The sequence below is a fragment of the Notothenia rossii genome, assembly GCF_949606895.1.
Source record: "Notothenia rossii genome assembly, chromosome: 5".
Taxonomy (NCBI): domain Eukaryota; kingdom Metazoa; phylum Chordata; class Actinopteri; order Perciformes; family Nototheniidae; genus Notothenia; species Notothenia rossii.
This window is the reverse complement of record NC_136903.1, coordinates 23,026,727-23,052,693: the sequence shown is the minus strand read 5'-3', so window position 1 is coordinate 23,052,693 and position 25,967 is coordinate 23,026,727. Positions and strand designations below refer to the sequence as shown.

Sequence of the window (25,967 nt, the reverse complement as noted above, 5' to 3'; positions counted from 1 at the left end):
GATAAATTGTGAATTCATCATGCAATCTTACCTCCTCCTCAAGCACGTAATTCTGTGATAGTTTCCATAAGGAGAGATGTGAAAATTAGAATATATCCAACAGCAGAGTTTGGACCTCCTCCAGAGAGCATTACTGCTCGGTACATGCAGCAAAAAACCTCAGACCTTTTGACACTCAAACTCCTATTTCCCCGGACATTGGGTGGATTTTAAATACAGTTTACTCAGAAGCTCCAAATTAGGATTATTATCAATCTTGCTCCGAAAACGTTGACAACCCAGTGTAAATGTTTTTCAGTCTGATCTGAATGTCTGCTAAACAGTATTACAAAGAGATATTTGTGATTGGGGTAAAAAGTCATTTACAATCAGGAACTTTAAACACAACTGCTTATTTCTGCTTGTCCGGTCTCAACAGGGCAACATGTAATACCACAATGAGATTGAATACAACTGAGTTTTATTAGAAGTGTGAGAGAATAGAAAGTGCGATCTCTCTGAGATTTAAGAAATAACACCAAGAAATGAAGTCAGACTGGTGTTGCTCTTTTCATAATTGCCAATCTTTCTTCCTCGAGATTGCCGTTCGGCAGCGGGAGTAAGAGGGAAAGATGGTATCACAGCACGCCAGTCTAACAGAGCAATTCAATATTCAATCCGTTGAGTAAACAATACAGTGAAAGATATGTGAATAAACTTTACATTTTTTTATTTAATACCAAATAGTCTACTTTTTTAAACAAGGGCTCCCTTTTTAAAATGTAATAACCTGGTCCAAAAATATCACAGCACCATGTTCGGTTCAATGATATCATATCATATTACAAACCAAATCATGAGATAGATGTAAAGATTGATGAGCAGGCATGTGAAGAAAGTAGATGCAGGGTTTCAGATCAATGGAAAAGGGCCAACAAACTAGGTGTAGTTAAGAAATAAAAAAATATCACTTGTCACTTTAAGCCTGCTGAGCAGTCACAATCACACTGTTCCTCTTTATGACTCTATTCTCATTTTAATTGAACCAAGCAGTTTCCTGTCTTCTTTAGTAAAGTAATGACTCTTTTAATACTCTCTTCACCCTTCATCCCTTGGCCTTGAGGCAGGCAATTTATTATTACTCCCACCTCTCTCAACCTCAGTCGAGCAGCTTTCCAGGCCAGCACTTGCCCCTCATGTTGTCGGGCTCTCTACCTTGAAATGGTATCTGGCCGGAGGCTCAGGTGTACGACTACCTGTGGTACGAGGAACTTGGCCGTGAAGGCAAGCAATCTGCAGCAATTAAATGTTCACACATGTGGCCGGCTGTGGCTATTTTGGCTTCTTTTTATATAAAAGAAGCTAAAACAGTTGTAGAGCAAGGGATTTAGACGGACACCGACTAATGGATGTGTCAGATGAAGTTATTGGTATTTGTGTAGTGAAAAGCTTTTATCTCTCTGCCTGTTAGTGAGCATCATTACACTGGGCTATAAAATAAATCCCTGAGAAGCATCTGTGTGGATTGAATTCAAATGAAGAAACATATTTTCTTTATTCTAAGTAATGATTTAAAGGTCCCCTATAATATTCTTATTCTCAGTTATATATACAAAACATGTCTCTGAAGTGTTTGGCTCGAAATACCAAACGGATCATACATTGTAGCATCCCACTGAGATATATTTGGTTAAAAAGAACACAATGGGGCTCTAGGAGGAGATTCAGGTGCTAAGGTGGGGGGCTACCTTGGTTGGTTATTGGCTAATGGTTACACAAGCCTAAAAATCGTTATGACATCATAAAGTGCCCAAAATCTGATCAGCTCATTTTCAGACAGGTTTTTATATAAATGGATCAGGAGAAAAACAGAGGGGGTCCTTTTTCCTGAAACTTTCAGAATCTCTTAACACATGTTTATGAATAAAATACTTTGTGACCTCTAATCTATTCTTCATTTCTCTTTTTTCCATATATAACTGATAATTAAGAACCGATTTATAATGTTTTACTATATCTAATAACGTTGTCCGTCTCTGTATGATGGTAGTCACACTGATTTCTGACCTGCATCAGCAGCGTAACATCATTTTAGTTCACCATCCAAAACATGCTCTGCTCAAGCTGTGGCTGCAGGAGTTTAATCCCTCAAAGTTAAAACCCAAATTGTTGGGATATCGCCGAAGTTCTGTTGACTAGCTTAGGGCACCATCTGAAAGAAAAAGACGATACATCTAATTCCATAAAATGCAGTCGTCTTCAAAATCGATTTAAGTGGAGGCTTTAGGAAATGTGCTCGAAGAGATAAGAGTCATGAAGTGGAGCTGGCAGGGTTTTTTCTTTTTTGTGAACGTCCGGCCTCTAAACTCTACAACCTGACGGATAGCGTTAGGGCTCGTCTTCTGTAACAGTTAAATGGAAAGCGGCTCTTGGGATGAGTCAGTCTCCCGCACTGAAACTCAAATATTCAGCTGCACTGTAAGCATTCTGCTGAAGTCACTTAAATGTGTCAGAAAGTTTATGGCAAGGCCTTTATGGATTTTAATAGCACCGCTTTGTCATTTGTTCGCTAAACGACGGCTGATAGATTTGGTTTGCTTCTAATAATGATCACTTGGATGAACTGTGTTCACACACGGACGGTAAACACGCTCTAAATCATCACAATTACAATATAGGAGATAGAATTGGCCCATTGCAGGAGGTGCTTAGTTGGATTTACGATCTGTAAAGAAAAGACTGAACTCCATTTATGGTTATCTATAACACCGCTTTGTTTTCTTTCTATCCTCTCAAATGTGTGTGTGCGCTCACCCTTAGGACCCTTTCTGTAAGGCTCTATAACCACATCTCTCTTCATCTATAATTTATTAGCCCATTTATTAGCTCTTTGTTTCAGCAATGTTTGACTTCATAAGTGTGTGCTTTTATGTGTGTGCAGGTAACATACCCTGTTTCACATTTCTCCCTGGCTGCTCCGACATCTCGAGGAAATCCAAAGCAAGATAATTGACAGCTTCAGTCGATGTGACGAGAGCGCTCCTTCACTTAGAAAATGTCAGAGCCAAAGGCCAAAGCTGTCGTCCTTGTTTGCAGACCTGATAGCCAAAGTTAGTTCAACACCAGACGTGCGTCTAAGAGAGAGAGAGAAAGATGGAGAGGGAGAGACATATTTGGATGATTTGGTGTTTTTAATGTGCTGTGATATGGGTCAGGGGGACAGAGGCCCTTCTCCGTTGTTTGCTTCCTTGGTTAATCTTCTCTAATGTTTTGTTCTGCACTAATAGCTCACTAAAGCTGCCATTTCAGACATTTCAGACAATGAAACTAAAATTGCACAGATGCAAACAAACAGAAAAGCCTCTAAGGCTGTGAGCACTCAAGATGAATAGGAAGGGGAATGGCCTTATTGCAATTGGGCAGCACAAACAGCAGGGAGATTCAAGGACTGTCACCCACACACAGGTAGAGAAAGATTTCGGTGTATCTCCTACTGCTTAAATGAATTTAATGAGGGCTTTTTTGAGACCTGCAACCGAGAGTCTAAATTACACTCTTTTCATTCGCTTCACCTCTCTGTGTCCCACACTTTCTGCCTCCTGCTTCCTCTCTTAAAGTGCAAGTGAAAGAAAGGGCTAAGTGGTATTCTTGGTGCGAGAAAAGGTAAAAGTGTGGATGCTTATTTTTGATAAAAGCCTTTTGAATGTATCCTGCGACTCTCTTGTTGGTTTTGAGATGGATGGAGCAGAAGAGAGAAAAACCTTTGAGCACATAACAGGGAAGTATGCTGGAATAAAACAAGAGAAAATCAGAAGTAAAGAGAGGTGAGAGGTAGAGGAGCAGGAAGTAATTACACTCCTTTCTGCCTCTGTGAAAGGTTCAGGCAAATGTTTCCCTCTGCACCTTTCTTCCTTTGCCTGCACATCACCAAGATTGCTGCTTGAATAGATGACAAAGTGTGTCAGGTTAGGCAATTACAGGAACCAACCGAGTGTTTCTTTGTATATATATATTTTATTTTTGGAAAGACATAGAGTATCTTTGTGGCCACCTGCTTTTAAAGATAAACCCTAGAATTGATTTAGAACAGTCACAGTGTGTGTGTGTGTGTGTGTGTGTGTGTGTGTGTGTGTGTGTGTGTGTGTGTGTGTGTGTGTGTGTGTGTGTGTGTGTGTGTGTGTGTGTGTGTGTGTGTGTGTGTGTGTGTGTGTGTGTGTGTGTGTGTGTGTGTGTGTGTGTGTGTGTGTGTGTGTGTGTGTGTGTGTGTGTGTGTGTGTGTGTGTGTGTGTGTGTGTGTGTGTGTGTGTGTCATAGACTGTATATAGGTGCCAACTCAGAACTGGTTACTGTTTTTTTCTGCTTTACTACATTTTTGTGTGTAATATGGATGAGCAGTTTATTCTGTTTTACTACTCGGATTGCTTTCGGGGCTCCCCTTCTTCATCTTTCATACCTGATGAGAGCAAGAGAAAAGGAGGTTTGGTGCTTCACAAAAGACTGGAGGACAAAAAGAGACAGAAGAGAAGGGCAGATGAAACTGCGATTAATTATTTTTGATTGAAAGATAAATGAAAGCATGCATGTGTCCAGAGGTCTTTTGCTTGACAGTCACAGATGTTAGATGGATGGTTATTCACACCGACACACAAACAAGATTGGAGAAAAGAAAACTAAAGATTGACAGTTGCCATGTATGGGAGGAACTTTTGGTATTAAAATGAAATTTTAGTATTGCAGTGTATTAATAATTATATTTTTGAGTTATCTATTGTCCCTGAAGATGCGTTCAACTCCTTGGACGTGCATCATACTGTATCCCTGATTGTATCTAGCTCCCTAGTATATAGCACATACAGTAAAGGGCAGGGCAATGACTCTCAGTGCACTTTCCCAGATATTAATAAGGTGGGCGGTAATTGGCCAGTTAGTCAGGGTAAAGGCCCGCAAATAAGGTCATGGAGATGAGAGCAAGGGAGGAGGAGTGTGAGGAAATATTTCACAGGAGGCTTCAGATTAAACGTGGCACCATTGTCTTTTACCTGACACAGATTTGAATCATAGTGGCAATTTTACAGCAGCTCATAAACTGCAGTAACCAGGCCTCATTGTTAACCTTCAATTCCTTTTAGGGCGGTAAATATGGCCGCCTTACACCGCTCTGGCCTTGCCGATAGTTTATGGGAGATGAGAAGTATCTGGAGCTGGCACTGGGAGAGAATGATGAGAAGCACAGGGCACGGACTGACTAGTAAATAAACACATGGCTGATCAGAGAGACTCCACTCTGAGTGCATCGCACAGATTTGGCCGCGATGATGCTGTGTGCTCGAGACGGGTATCAGGCTTTGTGTAATCTGTTAAAATTGACCCAAACATAGGGGATTAGCACCATAGCATAATTGCTCAATTTGGCTTTTAAGAGTTGACCGTGGCGACCAGTGACACATGACTCATTTTTTTCAGGTACCCATTACATTTATTTAGCATTTCAAGAGTTGTCACAGATTTGAAAGGATTGTCGATGAGCCAGGCAGGATGAAGCATCCAGGCGGTGACTCAGTGGCCTCATCTCTGACATTTGGTTGAGGGATTTCTCTGCTGCTTATTGGATCCGCGGCCAGCCAATTGGAAATGGATCTCCTATGAGGCATTTGGTACATCAGCTCGAATGCCCAACCCCAGGATGTCTGAGCTCACACTGCTTTTGTTTCTGTCACTTTTCTCGTGTGATTTTTCACCCATCTTACCAAAACAGGTGAATCACATTTTTGTGCTTGATGAAAATGTCTTCTGCCAACTGGAAGTCTGTGGAGTGAAGCTGAGAACAGCTACTGGTTGACAGTCTAAATGGGAGATAATAAAGCTATTATTGGTGGACTCCTCTCTGTTCCCAAGTAAGCAAAGCAGTAAGCTGTGAATTATGAACTCAGAGCTTTAGATAATGGTGGGTCATTTCCCCTTGAGGCGCCCATGACAAATTGGAGCGGAAGGTTGAAAGACTGAATCTGAGACAGGGAGACAGTAACAAGCTATACAGCCAACATAATAGCCCTCAAACGTTTAAGAGTAAAGTAGTCATGAAAACCCATGAGGTCTGACTTTGTCATTCAATAACATCACTTAAGAAGTCTACTGAAACTCGCATGAGGAGCAATTCAAGGACAAAATATGAATAAGGTTGTTAATATTCTTAAAATGGAACAAGTGCTGCAGTGAACTTATTTTGATCTTAGAAACAGTGAATTCGTTGAGCTTCCTGCTAAGTGTTTCATTTCAGTTTTGAGTACCATCTGATCCCCAGACCAAGGCATCTGATCCCCAAACCAAGGCTCTATCCACTGCGGTACACGCCTCCCATAGTTCTACTTCAACCCGACACACCAGCTGTGGTTTGTTTTCTTTGAAAAGGAGGGATTACTGCTGACATTTGCCTTGTGCTTACTTTTAGTTTTACCCTCAAATAAATGCGTTTATGTAATATGTGTGGGATTGGCTTGTTGATAACATAGTCTGATTGTCTGACTTCTCTTCTTACATACGTTGCACTCATAACAATGGCCACAGCTATAGACGTTTAAGTGTATTGTGTACACATGTAAAGGACTAGAGCCCCAAAGTACTGACTCCTATGAAGCGATGCTCATCACCTTGATAATGAATTTATTCCCTTGGGTGTACGTAACTGATAACTAGCTGTAACCCTGCAGACTGTGACTTATGACTGTGATGTGAGGCTATTCGATTCAAGAATACTTAGTGCTCTTGTTGTTTCAGTGCTTCACTCATTCTGCCCATCACCTCTCAGGCATTTGTCTGCCTGGTGTTTGTTCACAGAGGATGGAGAATCAAGCTGAGGGCTCCAGCACTGAGCTCTACATTCTTTAAAATCTGCTACAATATGACTAGATTCCAACACTCAAGGCATGCAGACCTACTGTTGAAGTTGTAGATAATTCCTACATCCACATAGCAACCTAAACAAAGGAATCCATGACCGCATTTCACTTTCCTTTTCATCCAATGTAGGGATAAAGACTCACACCAGGAGTGTTCTCAATTATTTTAGACACACTGTTGGAGATTCCTCCTTCCCTTTCCACTGCTGTTACTCCAGCTGCCGCTGTTCCAGCAGTGGACGGTGCTAAGCTGTTACCTGCTGGCTGTTTGCTGTTGATGGTCAGATTCATGCTGGGGCCATGCTTGCGGAAGGTCATTAGGTCATAAGTCATGACTCTAGACTTATTGTTCGGTTGCACTGATATGATTGATGCCTGCTCTGGGAACTTCAGCTCAGGGGGTAAATGGGAGTCTACCAATCAAAAGGTGAGTTGTTTGATTCCTAGCTCTGCAGTCTAAAGTGTCCTTGGGCAGGATACTCAAACCATAATTGCTCCTTTAGGCATGTATTTTGTATTGAAGCGTTTGCAAGTCACTTTGGATAAAAGCATCAGCTAAAAGGACATGTCATGTTGGACAGCTGATAAAGGCACTGGAAGTCAATGAGCTCAGGACTTCAATTATTAAGGAAAAGCTATTACGGTTGTGAATTTCCAGAATCAATTGTTATCTGGTCAAGTCTGTCATTTTTCGTCATTGTTTAAGCTTTTCTACATAAATTTAAAATAAAAACAAGTTTGAAATGGACCCCAGGTTGTGGGAGTGGATGGTTAATGCAGTGTTTCCCCTAGGATTACTGCTTTGGGGGGGGGGGGGGGGTTTCTTAGGGTCAAAAACACTAAACTCACAACTTAAAATGAAAGTGTTTAGTTTCTTTAATATAAGAGCACATGTTCAATGTGAAAAGTGACAGTAGATATAGATTAGTTGCAATTTGGTGATATATATATATACATACAATGGTAGGGGAAACACTGGTTAATGTATAGTGTTACCTGCTTCTTCAGTTTAATAATGCATATATAACCTCTGTTTAAGAAATAGATTTCTTTTCCTACCCATTCTCGGATGAATATCCATCTGCTTATTTCACAAGGATACAACTAAAACAAATACTACATTATAAGTGTTCTTACATCATAACATGGCAGACCTACTCATACAGGCTATGCAGCGTTACATGATCACAATCCTTGAGAACATAAAGTGCTTATAGTCAAATGGGAAAATGCATCAACCTCTGCAAGACAAACTTTGTTAAGCGCTTAATGTTTTAAGTGCTTCTTGGAGGCTCGATCATAGAAAATGACCTGGCAGTGGGTGCTACCCCTTTATTGTGTATGTATGCGAGTGTGTAGGAGCTGTCTGTGTGTCTGCCAGATTAAACAAGCAGGTGCTGCTCCTGTTGTCCCTTGATAAAGAGAAACAAAGAGAGTGCACACCTCCATTTTGTTTTGTTTTGTTCCATTAAGACTATTTATAGGCAATAGAAACAAGGCAGGGATAAGGACCTTATTAAACAATAGAAGCAAAACTCTCTCCCCACCCTCTTCATCGTTCTCGCCAAATCTCCCACGACTCCACGAGGCTTTTGAAAAGAGGCCGATAAGGAAGACTTTGCAGAGTAGCACCATGAGTAGAAGGATGGATGGAGCGTTGTGAGTAATTGAATAGGAAGATACAATTATCAGTGTGGGCATGCTGAATATATGTAGGTCTAAGGGAGAGGTTCATTTGCATTCCTGTGGGAACACTTCCTGCTTTCATCAGTATTCCCTGCTCACCAGAGTTGGAGCGAGTGCCATATCGCTGAAGAGTTGGAGGAGATTTTCGTGTTTTGCTTCAGCTTCCCTCCAGGGAGTTTCTATAGGTGCCAGCTTTCAAGTGCCTCTTTTTAGTCTGCACTCTTTAATCTAAGAGTGGCCTCAAAACATTAACAAGTGTATTGAGAGAAGTAACTCATTAATTTTCCTCACGGAATGAGTCCTGCTGATAAAAAACACTGATGACAATATTACAGGTTAACGTTCTTGTAGGCCTAGAAACACGCTGGTAAACAGTGTTTTGATTTAACTCGACATCCACTCCCACTTCAGTTACCTATGCAAATGTTTCTCATACATACAATTGACTTTCAAGGTTAACGCCTGTTCCTATGCGCGTCTAACTCTTTCTGTAGCTCTCTTCACGACACAGGTCGGTTCTTTAAAACGGGTGTTTATTTTGGGCGTTTAATCTTGTAGCCTCCCTTCTTCCATTACGCCGTGAGAACTACAACAAAAAATAACATATATACAGCCAAAGACATTAGCATAGTGTGCAACAGATACAAATATATGAATGAAAATAGGACAGGACGCCCACATGAAAATATGAAACAAATACCTCGTTGGCCGCTTGTCGTGAAAGGAGATTATTTGATTCTTTTAAGTTTCCTTTCTGAGTAACTTTATGTCACAATGATAACTTTATGTCACAATGATAACTTTATGTCACGGACTGCAGCAGAGCTTCGATAAAGACATCAACCCACGTTGAGTTGCCCAGTGCATCAACAAAACATGCAGTACTAGTGCATGAACAAACATTAGTTCCTAGGCACAAGAAAGAACAAACACTTACGCATATTGGTGTAACATATAAAACAAAACTGTATTAAATCATGCCATATTTTAACGATTATAATATTACATGAAATAAAGTCTTTATTTATTGAATTTAACTATGAAATGAATTGTTAATCTTTTTAAATAAGGCGACTTTGTTACGTCATTTACACTTTCAGTATTTTTCTCTGCGTCTTTACCTCCGTCTCCTCTTCTCCCCATCTACTTCTCTTCTCCCTTCTTTGCTTTCATTCCTTCTCCCCTTATTCTGCCGGTGTGTGTCTCCAGTCTATAATTTATGGTCTCATGTGGTGAACCAGCCCGTGGGCCTGACTCCTCATTGATCTCTGCTGTCCCAGCACAGCCCAGACACATGGAGCCTGTTGATTGATCTCCTCTTCCCTCACCACCCATGGTCACCCACCTTTTTCTCCACCTACCTTCCACTATTTGAATTGCCCTGTCATCATTCCTCTGTCTCCTCTCCTTCTGCCAGTCTTCTTTTCCCCTGCCCAATGAAACAGAATGATCTGGGTTTATGTCCTTATGTAGTTTACATGGAAACTCTTTACTTCAACTCCCCCATTAAGCATTTATAAGTACTATGTATACACTTACTACATTATTTATAATTGGATTGTCGTTTCATGTATTTTTCACCAAAAAAGAATGTATCCTTTACTGTTGTATATACATTGAATCAATGATTGATAACACAGCTCAACATATTTCATGGTGTATGATGTACCTGTACATATCAGTCAAGCTGATTAGAAGTGTTTGAATCTCAAGAAGACATGGTGAGCTTGAAACAAAAATGGACAAGGTTGTTGAGGGCTTTGTAAGTGAAAAGTAAGATTATAAAGTCAATGCAGTGTTTGATGGGGAGCCAGTGGAGGTCATGGAGGATAGGGGTGATGTGGTCGGAGCGTCGGGTGGAGGTGAGCAAGCAGGCAGCTGAGTTTTGGACATATTGAAGTTTTTATATCTACTACTACAGTATAGAATAAAATGATACAACATTGTGTATCTCAGCTTCCTGAACCTTCGCTACTCTTCCTCTCTCCCCTCCTCCCCTCCTCCCCACCTCATCTTATATGAGGGGAATGGTATGCTCTGCATTTGCATTTCAATTTCATTTTACATTAAGTGCATTATGATACTGGTATAATGATGTAATTAAAATGCCATAATATTTAAGTCAATATAACCTGCTGCACTTGTCAGTTACTGATGACACTGTTGTGATTACCATAGAAACCACAGTTTGAATCTGACCTTTAAAAGTCTTTGTGAGGAGCTTCTAAATGAGACGGGCCTCATTTACCAGCTTTTCCAATCACGCCACATATATCGGATGCAATCTTCCCCATAATTGGCTGCTATGACAACTCACATGTCGTACCAGCGCTTTGAGAAAATGGATAAAAAAGGATTAAGCATTAAACAGGACTATGAACTGGCCAAGATAAAGGAAAGACTGTAATTATTCTTCATGTATCTCATCCACGGGTAATGACCTAAACTGGCCAAGCTAGCAGTCTATTAATCTGGCTACAGTACAGACAGCATGAGCTACTGAAGCGCTTTGTTTGGATCCGTTGTTATTGTCAGGATATCAATTCCTTGTAAGCATCCTTCTGGATTTATTCTGTCATTAAACAACCCACTGCCTCTTTCTTCTCACTTGAGCCAGGAGAAGTTTGCAGGTATATCGACACACAAGTCAATGCCGCTGGCTAGGAGGCATAGATGGAGCCGGAGTGGCCCATTCAGATTCTTGTGAGAGGGCAGCTGGCAGGAGAAAACCAATTTTTCAATTTGCGCCTGACCGGACAGGAGCAACACTAAGTTATTTGTAACCAGTGAATCAATGTTTGTGAGAGTGTCTCTCTGTCTGTGTTGTGGGTTTGTTCTTAATTAAAAACAAAAGACGGAAGAATTCCTGTCACTGTACATCAGTGGTTCTCAAACTTTTTCTGTCAGACCCCCCCTTTGGAGAAAAAAAAAAGTCAGTCCCCCCCCAACACAAATAGTCAGGCTCAGTGGCAGTGCCAGAGATTTCTTTTGGGGGTGCTGTGGGGTAGCTTGACGTTTCATAGAGGGTGCTCAAACATTTAAGGTTTCCCATTAATGTACCAGGCGCTACAGTGGAATTTTCTACTGCAACAATCCTCACGCAAATACACAACGTACCCGCAACTGTTACAATGAAGGCTCGATAATCAGCTCACAGCATATAGGTTAAGCAGGGGTAAAGTGCTATTTTTCTAGGTGGTGTGTGGACCTCACATAGGGGGGTCCAGGGGCAAAGCTCCCCCGGGAAGATTTTTAAATATTGAAGTTAAAAGCATCAATCTGGTGTTTTTTTTTTAATAACCATTTTTCGTCCTGGTCTCTCGCACCCCCCCTGTCATGCCTCTGCGCCCCCCTGGGGGCGCGCTCCCCCCACTTTGAGAACCACTGCTGTACATGAAGTACGTAAATTGATTTAAGATTCAGAACCTTTATATTTTTTTCTTTTTAAGGTCTAGTGCAAAGTTATTATCATTACTTTTAAATATATATATTATAGATGAGTCACCTAAAAGTTGTCTCTGTGGATGTACTGTTATTAAAAAAAAGACGAACTGTACAAATTAAGGCAATCGACACAGCTCACACTGAATAATGATAAGCAAACAACACACACAACACAACTGTCAACCCACCTGTTAATGCTGATGTGAGAATGCACATGATAATGAGCGGAAATACTTTCTTAAACTTTTCCAGTCGATAAGATCCTCACAAAAGATAATGTACAGATCTCCTCCAGATGACTAATAATTGGCAACTGTTAAAAGTTTCCCTGAAGATTTTAATTTAAAATCATTTAAAAACACAACCACGACCGGCAAGGCTTGATCATGATGTATTTATCATCTAACATCTGTTCTGCTTATTTCCACTGTGATTTGGAAAAGTTGCCTTTAGTTTTTCTTTCTCATGAAATTGTGTCTGAATTTCTTACAGCTTGAAGCACTTCTTAATTTTCGTGGTTTTAGTCGTGTGTGGTGCATCGATTAGGTGGGTAGAGGGCATATTTATTGCAATATTTATAATTCTCACACCAGCAGGAGCATGAAGACCAACTCTCACAGCGGCCAGTGCTTACAACTGTTTGCATGCAGCGTGTCTCTCTCAGGGTCAAGAGGATTTTATGCTGCTGTAATTAATGCAACCAAGTAAGTAATTAAGTGCATGATTTACAGAAGAGGGTTAGCTTTTATTTGCACACGAAATGACTAAATGGATGAGATAGAAGTTGTCAAACAGCTAAGGAAGACTAACAATGACAGAGCCAAACATCTGTGATAATTAGAAAGCTACAGCAATTCAGGATAAAAGTCCTCTTGTCACACACTGCACACAGTACTAGTTTTTTCTTTTACAAGATCACTTTATGTGACTACTGTGCGAAGCGTAGGATTTAAAAACTGAAGGCAGGTTTTTTCATGTGGAAAAGGTACAGAAGGTTTGGTTGAATTTGTACAGCCATAAAAAGGGAATGTCTAATATACGTGTTAAATGATCCGTTATATTATTCCCAGAATTGTCTACAGGCTCAGAGAGAGAGAGATAGAGAGGGGGAAAGAATCAGACAGATTGGTGGGCTGAGAATTGGACATTAATGTGATGGACACAGCACAAGAAGAAGAAAAGATGATGAGGCAGCCATACAGAGTAAAATTGAAAGAGTTGACCCTGAGCAACAGCTGTGTCACAGCCAATCACTGTCCTCCATGCAGCGCAGGCAACAGTAATGCAATACAAGTTCCAGATACAATGATGGTATTGCTCTACCTATTACAATATCTAGGGATATCTGTCAGTATGCTGAAGAGTGAAACAGGACAGGACATAAATCACACACTGGCATTATAATAATGTGAAGCACACGAAAGCCACAGCCCTCATGTACTGTTCTCTTATAAAGTATGTTGAGGAAAATGCTATCTCAAGCTTATTTATCTTTTTCAGTCCAGTACTCAAGAAGTGAGTGGTGCCATACAACGTGTGGGTTTCCTGTTGAGTCATTTTTTTGTACAATTATAAGGCATGTAAGTACAGTACATTTCATCTCTGATCTGACAACACGCCTGCAGGTAGATACAGTACAACCCACGCACCTGATTGATATAGATGGACGATCCAAAGAGGGTGGGCAGGCTGTAAATAGACGACACGGTGTCCCTATGAGTTATAAATTACTTTTACGCCTCCTTCCAGGTGTCTAGAGATTGGACGGACAGGTGGTTCTATGAAGGGATGAATGGATAGCACATGAAGGGAGGGGTGAAGGGACGGCATGAGATACAAAAAACAGTAGCCTAAAGACAAAAGAGCAGCTGAGGATTGTGGGTGTGTATGGGCGAGAGACACACAGCGGCTATTATGAAGATTCATTGTTCTTTTCTTGCCGCCATCCATCTCCACTAACATGCAGAGGCACCAATGAATACCCGTGCCACAAAGTTAGTCGTGACTTTGCTGCGTGGGTGCTGAAATAGAGCTGATGTCAAAGAAGTTGGAGGCAGAATGATGAAATGTGAAAATAAGGCAGAGAAAAAAACAGAAACTAAGAGTCAAAATAGTGCAGAGGTGATAAGGGTGCCACATCTAGCAGCAACACTTACAATTCTGGCATTTTCCTTACAGGGTGTATTTTATTCTTAAGGTATAAATTATAGACATTTCATCATCATTCAAACCGTCTCTCTGTGACAGCAGCAGACAGACCAAACTACTTTAATAAAACTTAGTGGATACCCTCACTGACAATGTTTTAAGACAAGCCTTGTAGTCGTTCTGTTCTTTGTACGGTGGAAAATTCTACTTATTTTAAGGGTATGAATCTGTAACTCAGGGAAAACAAACATTTCTTAAATTTGGACTGCTGTGAAAAAAGCGTACGTCTAACAGTACGTTTCCTCTGTCAGGCTGGGTGTATAATTGTAGGAATAAAGTTGCATAAATGACTGGTGGCTTTGTGTTGTGAAAGAGCTGTTGGGCTAAACGGTGGCAGCGGGTTGCTGTGAAGTGGTTCCAAGGCTTGTGGTGGGTGACGGGAACCTTAAACAAAAAGCAGCATGGGACTATTTTAATTACCTTTCTTGTTGTCTTGGTGACAAAGGAGGATGAGGGACGTTTGAGGGTGATGACACAACATGAATCAACATAGAGGCACACGAAGGAAATGAGGCGTAAACAGTGGAGACTAAACAGGTGGACGTAAGATCTCTAAACAGGTGTGCCATCCATGAAGTGTCCCACAGAGAGACATTCTTTGTGACACAGTTTATTAACCAGAGGACTCCTCAAAGCTGCTCCTGCCTGTCCTGTCGGTTTGAATTTCATTGGCAAGACTGTAGAGGCTCTACCGGGTAAGAAAAGAAAAGAGAAAAACTGGGATTTGAAAAGGCAACAAAGGTCAAAACGCCGTGGGTCATCTGAAATACGTATCTGTACATTTACGGTATCCACGCATGGATGCTGAGCTACAGAGGCTTTCCTTGAGATGAAAGACTGAGTCGGAAATGTTTTCCAAGCCCAAGGGTGATGTCAATATTTAAAACGAAGCAGAAAGACATCATGGGGTAAGGATGAAAAGGTAAAAGTGAAAACAGTAAAAGTCATCCCCTGGTGCCGCAGGCTTTGCTGACACATCCCTGTGTTTGATTAAATTAGTTAAAATGGACTCTGGTGTGGCCACAGCTTCCTTTCATCTCCCCATCTCCTGCTGGCCCGCTTCCAAAATTAAAAACACTTAAACAAAGTCAAATAAATCGAAGCCTTTCGTTGTAACCCCTAATGCTCACTTCCATGAAAATGTTTGCATTTTTCAAAACTTTTTAAATTATTGCTTGTTCATTTTTGGCCAAACTTTCTGTCATTTTAGTCGTTTTGTTTGCCTTTAGCCTCAGAAAGTTTTTTATCAGTCTTTAGCCAGGATGGAAAGCCAAGGTTTTTCTCTGATTAATGGTTACTTACTCTGCAACCATTAATCCTAGTTAGTTTTTGGTTGCACCAGCTCGATTAGGAGACTTTAAATTGAGTGCTTGGCAAATGTTTTAAAGAGCACTCAGAGCTTATATAATAAGTGGTCCTTCATGCATCTTGTCAGGGAGGAGAAGGTTTTTATATTAAGCATTCATTTTGCTCTCTCCGGACTTGTAGGAAAAAGTTCATTCAAACTGAATTAAACAGTATTTCTTAGTAGAACGGAAGAGAGAGGAAGGAGCTGGAAAATTGCCTTAGGAAGAAGGATGGAGGGAAGAAAATACTTAAACAGAAGAGAGACCTGGGGAGTGCTGGTCAGCAGAAATGTCAGAGGCGGTATACTGGCAGACAGTAGGGAACCTACATTTCACAGAAACAGCATGTGAAACGCACTGCAACTCACATTACACAGTCAATACGTCTTGTAGCCTGTACGTCTGAAGATGTTACTGCTTGTGTAGTGGCATGCCCTTAAACATGTGGATACATTCATTCTTCTTTCATACAGTTTGCTGTCAAAACTGCACCGGCCTATATTAGGACGTCAATAATCTCCTTAAACAAATACTTGCATATGAATGCAGAATCAATGGGACAATCATTTTATAATAAAAAGTGATCTGGTTGACCGCCTTTTGTGAGTGAGAAAGAACTCATTTTGATTATTTTATTAGATTAAAATGAGCATGAAACAATCCGGTCGCGAACGTCTTTCCGACTCCTGTCTTAAATCTCAAGTTGCTAATACCCAGGCACTGACTCGGAAATATTAGCCAGGATATCTTAGCTGCACAAGAACCACAAAAACAATGTCTGTTGCCTGCAGAAGGGTAAAGTCGCCACACCAATATTTTAGTAACATTTTGGTTGGTGTGATGGTGCTTAACATCAAGGGTTGGGTAAAGAATACAGAGCTTGTGAAAACACAAAGTGAACACAGACTGTGGCTTTTAATCAGTCAGTGTTGTCTTTTCTCACCCCAGTAAACGCATTGTTGGCGTGTTGCTAACTGCGGGGGAGATAAATAGCCATGAGCGGCAATTGTCAACTGCCAACAGCTAAAACAGTTGCCAGTCACTTTCCCCCTGTGCCCCAGACTGATAGAAGACCCACATCACTGGAAATGCTGAAATTCAGCTTGCCTCTAGACCTTCCTCTCAGAAGACATGTTGACTTATCCAACAGCAATGTAACTAATCGCTCCATTTAAGATTTAAGATGCTGCTGTGCCAGTGAAGTGAACTAGAAACTGCATGCTGCCTCACTCACCTGTTTAAGTCCTAACAAGCCATTGTTAGTGGTATTGATTCCTCGGCTCACTAAAATGAGTGCATATAAACCGGTTTCTGCATTTTTCTTTAACGGCTAAATCACTTAACATTTTTATTTTATTAACTCATGTGAATATTATTTTTGTAAAACTCTTGTTAGGGCTTTTTTGTCATAATGTCTGATACCTGTTCCTCACATATTCAGAGCATATGACTGTATTTATTCAGCAGGGGTAAGATAAGAAGATGTAAATATTGATTGTAAGCGCTGCACAATCTCCATAGAAGCACGCTGGGTCCTTTCTATCGTGCCGTCTTTACTTACAGTCACGGATAATGAAGACACGACCACCTCCTGAGGCTCTTGCTGTTAGCTTATTGATCCCAACAAGCCACTTTTTATTATAATGAAGTGAAGTCAAGTAATGAAGTTCGACTGTGTGCATGTACATGTATGGACTGAAGAAGTGTACAAGCAAAGGCAGAATACACCAACACACATTCACCTGTAAAAGTTAGGATATGCAAATGATGTGTAAATAGTTTTAATAGATACATGTGTGACAGTCCTATTAGTATGGTGAATTAATATGAATTTCTGGATTGTTGTTGATGTTATGAAGGGCACGCTTAAGATAAAAGGCTGAAGAACATTTCCTCGCAACTCCCGTCATTAAACTTTTGATGGTATTTTCATTCAATATTTACCTCAGCATTTTAATTTGCTTCCTTTTACCAAGTAGATACATGTTGGACAATTGTGTGTTTGTGTGTGTGTGGACAGAGAGTTACCTCATATTACATCCTTGATTTAGGTCAAGGGAGCTGTTTGGTTTAGAGTGGGAGGAAGGAGTAATTGTTGTATTTTAAATGTAAGCTTTGATGTCTTACCACCAAATGTGCTAAGGTTTTAGGTGTTGTGTGCAATAAACACACAGTATGATGCACAAGTGCCCACACAAAGACGCTCTTGCCTGTTTGATTATTGTAGGAGCAGTTGGTCACCCTGCGCCATGTTTGGGAAATAAAAGTGACAGCAGTCGAAGTTTAGGCTTTCAGATGTTTTTTCAAACTGCAAACACACATATAAAACAGCAGCTAAGGAAATATAATAAAAAAAAAACAGCTCTTAAAACTAATTGCCTTCAGGTGGCACTGATCCCGCTGGTTATTAAGCTAATTAGCACATTAAGGATCTGTTCAAACGGTAGAGCGAAATAAGCAAACAATTACCCGATGTTCCCAAATGTAACACTGGCTCCTTATGTTTTACAATGTTTTACTTTGGACTGCCGGCACAATATAGCTCCCTTTATTCACCCATCTTTGTTGATTTTTCTTCATTCTTGTTATTGTCCTTAAGAACCTACCGAGAAAACTTTTGTTCAGCATTGGCCTGACGTCTGAAAACCTTGGTCCTTTTTCAAACCTTTGGAGAGGCTCTGCTCCGTCAAAAAAAAACAGCCAGGTGTTTTTTAATGTGTGGAAGTACTCTGGGCACAATCTGGTCGATACTGAAAATAATATTCCTCCCTCCATCTATCTGTTTTCTCTGCCTAGGGCTGAGAAGAACAGTTGGGAAAGAATGTGCAGTACAAGTTAATGCCCCATTACCGTCGTGTGTGTGTGTGTGTGTGTGTGTGTGTGTGTGTGTGTGTGTGTGTGTGTGTGTGTGTGTGTGTGTGTGTGTGTGTGTGTGTGTGTGTGTGTGTGTGTGTGTGTGTGTGTGTGTGTGTGTGTGTGTGTGTGTGTGTGTGTGTGTGTGTGTGTGTGTGTGTGTGTGTGTGTGTGTGTGTGTGTGTGTGTGTGTGTGTGTGCGCCCGTGCCCGTGTGTCCTTCTCTGTCTGAGCCCACCTCGGTGTCTCCGTGGCGATCTCAGTGTTGATCAGGTCAGATTGAGCACCAAGCAGGTCGGGGATGATTGACAGTCGACTGTTTGCCTGTTCTGTTTGCCAGCTGCCCCGTGTCACACTCCATCAGTGATAATCAGCCTGAACAGAAAACCTTGACATGACAGACCTCTTTTAGTTTATTCATCTTATTTATCCAAGCCTTACTGCGATAGAAAAGCTACAGAGTGATGCAATTTGTTGCTTATACAGTTTAATACAATTGCGGTTGGTTCTTCCAATAAAGGGAGAGCATGGCACAAGGCTTAGCTCATACGCTGCTTGCTTCCTCTCATCACCTTCCAACCATTATTTTTCCTTTTCTGCGTATCTGACACGTATCTTGTTAAAAGGGACTTACATTAGATTTATAATGAATTAAGTCACCTTAAGCCGTCTTTCCACCGAGTATTTTCCCTCAGGTTTTACGGAACCCCTGCTCAGACGGTTTTAATTACTGTGCAAAGATGACAATCCACCAAAAAGAGGGCTTACGCTTTGCCTGCTTTCTCTCTCAACCTTTGAACCCAACGCAAAATCCTGCCTGCAATTAATGAGCCAAATATTTTTAAATAATTTTGATTAATTGTCTTCAAGTTGAATGTTGCTTTTTTCAAAATACCAGTATGTTTTCTTTGCATTTGAAGCAATAAACCAACATTTTCTACCTGCCGTAAATGTGTTTATTAAACTACTCAAAGAGTTAACACAGCATCAGTTTGCTCCATTCCAATGGTAAAACTACTTTGGTAACAAAAGGGCCTGAGAGGATACATTTTGATTTCGAATCAGAGCACTTGAGGCATTAGTTCTCCAGACCATTATTGATCCCGAGAGATATTGCTCGGCTCCTCGCAGTCCTTACATGTCTGCTGTATCGATGTGGACTCAAGCATGACAGAAGTCCTAAAGCTCGTCCGAGACCTAAATCAATAAATTACACATTTTGTGACGTACAGACACCTCAATATAAGCTGCCTGTTTGTAGTAGCACACACACACACACACACACACACACACACACACACACACACACACACACACACACACACACACACACACACACACACACACACACACACACACACACACGCGCAAGCAGGCCTATTGTTTCTATACTCTTATGCTCGGACGTAAATACTCATCATCATCAAATAAAAATCAGCGGCGCTCTATAATAATAATAATAATAATAATGCATTACATTTATAAAGCGCTTTTCCTGGTGCACAAAGCGCTTACAAGCAAGTAAAACAAAATAACAACAAAAGTAGAAAGTGCTAAGCTAGGAGGAATAAGGGCGAGGGCTTAGTTGATTAGGAGTTGAAGGCAAGAGTGAAAAGATAAGTTTTGTATATTTCTATAAGTACGCATGCAGGATAATAATTGCTCATCTTCTCCCGTTGTCTCCAGTTATTATTCTCACCATCCGTCCATCTCCCCCCTCCCTCCGTCTGGTCCCTCCTTCTTCTCCTTTGTTTCTTATTGTCTCCCTGCCGCACTCATCTCTGCGCCATTAATCTTTCAACCAATGAATTGGAGCCACTGACTCTATCACTCCTATTATCGACTGCAGCCGTCCCTTATTTATGTTCCATTTTTTTCCCTCCCTTCCTCACTCACCGCTCTACTGTTGTTCCATTGACCGGCATGCAATTTCTTACATGAATAATGCAACCAGCGAGACAAAAATAGTTGCACTCCTTCTCTCTGTTGGCTGGGATTTGTTCTGCAATAGTTTAACTGAATGCGCTCGGGCTGATTTCTATTCAGTAGTGCCAGCCACTTTGTTATAAGGGATAGGGATTTAGATGTAAAGGTAGTGGGGCTCCCAGAGCTTCCTTCTTACTGAAATGGACTGAAACGTCTAACTGTCAGATCAGGGTGCAGATGTATTCAACCTCCCGGCGTCACGGGTGCTGATCCGGGATCACTGACATGGTTCCCAGGACAATCCTATTCATTAGCCAACACCCGGAGCAGCCACATCAACATATGGCCGTCTGCGGGCAAAAATTACATTTGAGTTTCCAGCAGTGTTTGCTGATGTGCCAGTAGTATCCATGTATCAAAGTGGCCAGCTTTCATCAGCGAGCTTTCCTTGCTTTCCAACACAATAGAGGACATTTCAAGTTAACACAGACGTTTCTTCTGGCTCTAAAATAAATATCTTAGCGCGGTACAGGCATTGCTCTGATCTTTTTGTTGTCAAAAGCAACAATGGATATGTGCATCAAAGGCAAATCACTCATTTTTCACATGTCTTCCTGTCCCTTCAGCTTCTGAAGAGAGAGCACTTTGAAACAGAGTGATGTAAGAGCAATTTAATTGACAGTACAGCATGAGGAAAACATATGTTTGTATCATGTGTGCCCTGTAGCTACGCAGTCACTAGCTCATCCACTGGTTTGTGGTGTTGCTATGGTGAGTGTGTTCGTGAAAGCCCAGGTGCATCTGGGTCCTTTTGAAAACGTCTCTAATCACCCTTGTCTTGAAGGGTTCCTTTTCCCATGATACTTCTTAAGGACTTGCATACACATGCTTTTGAAGTCCAACATGTACTGTGAGGCTAATTCACTTAACACGTACCTCCCTGTGTGGAGGTGGCATAATTGGTCCTATGTATCCTAAGTATGAGAAACAGATATTAAAGTGAACACAAAATTTCTGTCTTTGTCCGATTCCCCTTTCCCTAAGTCATCTTGCAAAGCTTTTTGAAAATCAAAATAGTTTCCTGATTGTTCCCTGCACTGATTTATTTGCTACTTAAAGACCCCCGCATGTGAAAGCTGCAATTTTCTTCACCTGTTCGTTACAATGCTTACAAGCTTGAATCACATTCCTCAAGTTCTAAGCATTGATTGAAAAATCCCCTTCAATTTCTATTTTGAATTACATTCTAACCTTTATTGAGCAAGACAGACGAGGACAAGCTTGTAGTGAACCTTGAAAAAAGTGAGGAGTGTGTACTATGTGTTGTTACATTTACAGGTTTCTTTATAATATGGATTGGTTGTGTCCGTGAGAGCCATTAGGCACATTCACACCGCAGTGTACCACAGTACATATCGCGTTCACACCGGAATAAGTTCCTGGGGGAAGGATTAGACAAATTAAGCCCCTGACGTCACTTCTTCTTCTTCTGCTTTGGGTTTACTGGCAGGCCGCAAACAACTTCACGGCGTATACTGCCACCCGAAGTCCCCGGCCGGAAGTCCAGCAGCTTCTACTGAAGCCTTCAGAGTAAATCACCAGAACGCCGACACCTCCTCCTCTCCACCGTTCCCATGTTTTCTTTTGTGTTGCCATTAGTTAGTCTCTCTGCGTTTGTGCGCTGGGCTAATGTTAATGCTAATAATGCTAATGCAAGGATAATAAAATGGCGGCTTCACAAAACTTTTTGCGAGTTTTACGGGGCATGGTTTGCTAACCGCCCAGCCAATCAGACATAGGAACCTTTTTCTCCCACGAAAGTACCTGCTCTCTGGGGCGGAAAAGTGGGTAAAAAGGTTCTCATGAACTAATTTTAGTTCCAGCTCTTTTTGGTGTGAACGCAACATTTCGGAACTATATCGGAACTAAAGTGGGAAAAGTACTGCGGTGTGAACACGGCTAATGAAAAGCCTCGACTTGACCATGAGGATTTGCTTTTGTCCCAGTTTTTTAAGGACATGGTGTATAATCCAAGTTGCTATAATTGTTTTCCCTACTGTCAAAGTATGTGGTAGAGAAAAAACATTACTCTGCTATCCAGTACATCATAAACATTGATTAGATATACTTTATTGTCCACCTCGGAGAAAATGCAATGGTTAATGATACACAGATAACAAAACGCAATCATAAAACATACACATAGACAGTATACAGTAAACAATGGAGGTAAAGAGGTAGGTAGAAGACAAATAAATAACAGCTCAAACTGTGCCTTAAAGAGCTTGTTTGTTGATCTTTGCACACAACTTGGCACAGAATTGTGTATTAAAAATCCATCTCTCTGTCTTCCACTTTATTACTCTATCGGTCACCTTTTCTCGCTTCTGTATTTGTCTCTATTCATTCGTCTTGTGTTCTGGTGCTTATTCTCCAGTTTGCCACTTTTTATGTCTCTTTTTATGTTCTCTATTTCTCTTTCTGTCTCTTCCCTTTTATCTACCTATTTCCCTCTGTAGAAACTCCTCGGCCGATGCACCACATCCATGTTGTCAGTCACAAAGATTGGAAATGTCTGCTCCATGGTGATATAGTGTCAAACTCTTATCCAACATTATCTGATGCACAGGAGCTGAATTTATGTTTTCTATATCAAATGCAGAAACATCCCTATCGTACATCAGAGCAGCTTTAACACCGCTATTCTTTGGTGATAAATCATTGCCGTTAGTCATTGCTGCAATGACTGTCGCCTAGGTATCTCTGCTTCCAGCTGCACGTATTAATATGAAAAATGGAACTGGGAAGCATCTATATTATTATGATTGCTATGGTGTGACTAATTTAAATACTCTACATGGCTACGGCAGTCAACATAAATGAGAAATTGTGAATAATGTAATTATTCCAAACATGTTATTAACTTTCATGTTTCAGGGTGCTGAAAATGAAAAGATGATTTGAGGACTATTGGGAACCATCAAGCTCATTTGCAAGGGTTGATGGTGGTGAGGGGGGAGTGGGGTGAGGAGATTTTCTGAAAGGAGCCTCAAATCACCGCTCTGCTCCACCCCCCCCCCCCCCCCCCCCCCCCCTCCCCTTCCTCTCCCTGCAGACTGGCGCTTGTTTGTTTAATAAGGGGAATTCATTAATCTCATTGGTATTCCAAGACGCTGGCTCCAGTTGTTTTTCTGAGCTCGGATCAGCAAGGTCCCCCTTTTGAATTGTGATGTATGAATGTTCAGAGTCTGTGAGGGAAACTCCCAGAAGGCTAGCACCCATTGTAGTTATTTTTTTGATGGATATAATTGGCGGGAGCACACTGATTGGACAGCTCATCTACCTATCAATCCTTATGAGATTTACGACTCTTTTCGCGCGTGTTGTATATGAAACAACTTAGTTTAGCTATAATTATATGTTGCTCTCCTCCAGTGTTTATGTTTCTGATGCAATGCTCCCTCAGCACATACAATGCACACATGGTTAAGGACCATTTGTCTTTTCATTTGATTGAAAATCAACAGGGTAAATAGCAATATAAACACTTGATAAATAGGCCGCCTCATCAGTGTGATTGATATTCCTTGCGTCGCCTTGATGCAATGTTTAATACATAAGGCCATCCGACAGAGCCCTTAGCATAAACTTTAATCATCAGCAAAACATGATAACACAGTTCTGGGCCCAAAGCCATACAAATGAAGTTCTGCTTAGAAATTACGAAATGTTATTTTGCACTAATGAGTCACAGAAAATATTAGTTGCATGCTATAAGTGATGACAACATCTTTGCCAAAGTGTAAAGACATTATGACTATGTAGGGAAAAGGAGTACCGCTAATAGATGTAGTGCAACCTCAGGTCAATGAGTTTAACTCTACCTCTTAGTATTGCATCGATAAGCAGACTTTAAATTGGATCGAGCTGAGGCAGCGCTTTTGCTAAAGTGGTGTCCGTGTGAATTACAGTCCAAAGCCAAGCAGTTATTTGGAGTGTGGTCTTTTAGGGGCTGACAACATATGAGTCCTTAAACATTGTCTCTATTCATCACAATCAGTAACCGCAGATCACAAAGTCCTTCACCTACACGGATCATCCATAATCCTCATTGGAACAGTCAATGCACCTGTTCTAATAGTGAAAGCTGATTGGCTGGCAGATAGCTGCCTACTCCTGGCGCTTGGTTTGCTCAGAGCAGGCAAACAATGTCACTGACATTATCCACAGTCCACACCATATGAGAAGTGGAAGCAAAACAGAGCTTTTCAGGTTTAATGTCTAAAGACAGCAACACTGCAAATGTATAAAGGACACTTGCGAAGTGAAAATGAGGAAACGAAGCTCTAGTGATTTGATTGCAAATTAAGTAAATTGCTTCAGAGCTAAATCTTTAAAGGTATTTATAATTAATCAATGTTTTCTCAGGTACATTTTAGAAAATGGTGTGTACCATCTTTACTGGACACAGGTCAACTTTTCAATAATGTGAATGTTCTATATATTTGAAGTTATGTTAGTTAGTTAGTTAGTTAGTTAGCCTTATCGGAATTAAGTCGATTTTAAAGTTAAGAGCAAATAAAAAGCTGCCATTTTCATCATGCCTTTATTTACGCCTTTAGTTAAATGTCAGCTTTTTAACATACTTAATGTAAGCGTCAACAACGATTGCTTTACTGCAGGTGATGAAAACAAGTGCCTACTGACCGCTGAGTGCTGTCCTGGTTGATCCTATCCTTTCTATTCATGTTATGATACTATGAACATATAGTCCTTTTAGTGAGTGCACAAATGTGTGCTTATAAGAGTGTGTGTGAGTGTAAGGCAGTGCTGGAGATTTCTTTGTGAGTCTTCTGGTACGTACAAACTTCAAGCCCTCCTCTGGTGCCAGACAGGAGGGGAGCCCGTTGTCATATTTTTTCATCATTCCCTTCCCTGCCTTCCTTCAAGTCTCTCCCCTGGAAGTTGAAACATGTACGGTAATCAAAGGCTTGGCATCCGACAGCTTTTTGGTAACCCTGGTGCCTTATTGACAAAATCCCCTCATTTCAAGGGTGCTGGAAACCCCCCAGGTTTGTCTTGGTGCAGGTATGATTCTCCTTAGACACCGCTGCTCAACAGAGGATGGTTTGCCACAAATGTAGCTCTTCTCTAGAAGCCTTTTATCTCGTCAGAGCTGGCCACAAAGTCCTGCTCTGTCCAGCCGTCACACCAGACCCCAGCATTGACATTAACACAGCTTTTAGCAGGCCACGGAGAGAGAGTCCTGCAGTGCTCTGACCGGAGCACTAGAGCTAATTCCCAGATCAGGGGGAGAGTTCAGGCTCCCTCGAGAGGAGATCCTGGCTGGCAGGCTGGATGTTTAGAGTATGTTGCAGATTAGGGCTTTGGCGAGTCAAACGCTGGATTAGGAGTGAATGGTTAAGAGGAGATTCCACAGGGTCTTAATAGTATGTATGTGTGTTCCTCTGTGTGTGTGTGTGTGGGATATTCTCAGTTGTAGTGTACAATTTGTACTGCTTAATGCTTCCATGAGTTAGAAAGGGATGTGGTTTTTGCTAATGACGCTACTTTATCTCACATATCAATTATGTGGCTTATTGTAAAGAGTCATGTTACCTCAATAAGGA

At 41.1% G+C, this 25,967-nt stretch overlaps 1 protein-coding gene across 1 annotated transcript in view; it reads left to right on the top strand.

Moving 5' to 3' along the window:
• b4galnt4a (beta-1,4-N-acetyl-galactosaminyl transferase 4a) overlaps positions 1–25,967 on the top strand; it is a 164,195-nt gene that overhangs the window by 65,194 nt on the left and 73,034 nt on the right. The gene's annotated exons all lie outside the window — the stretch shown is intronic.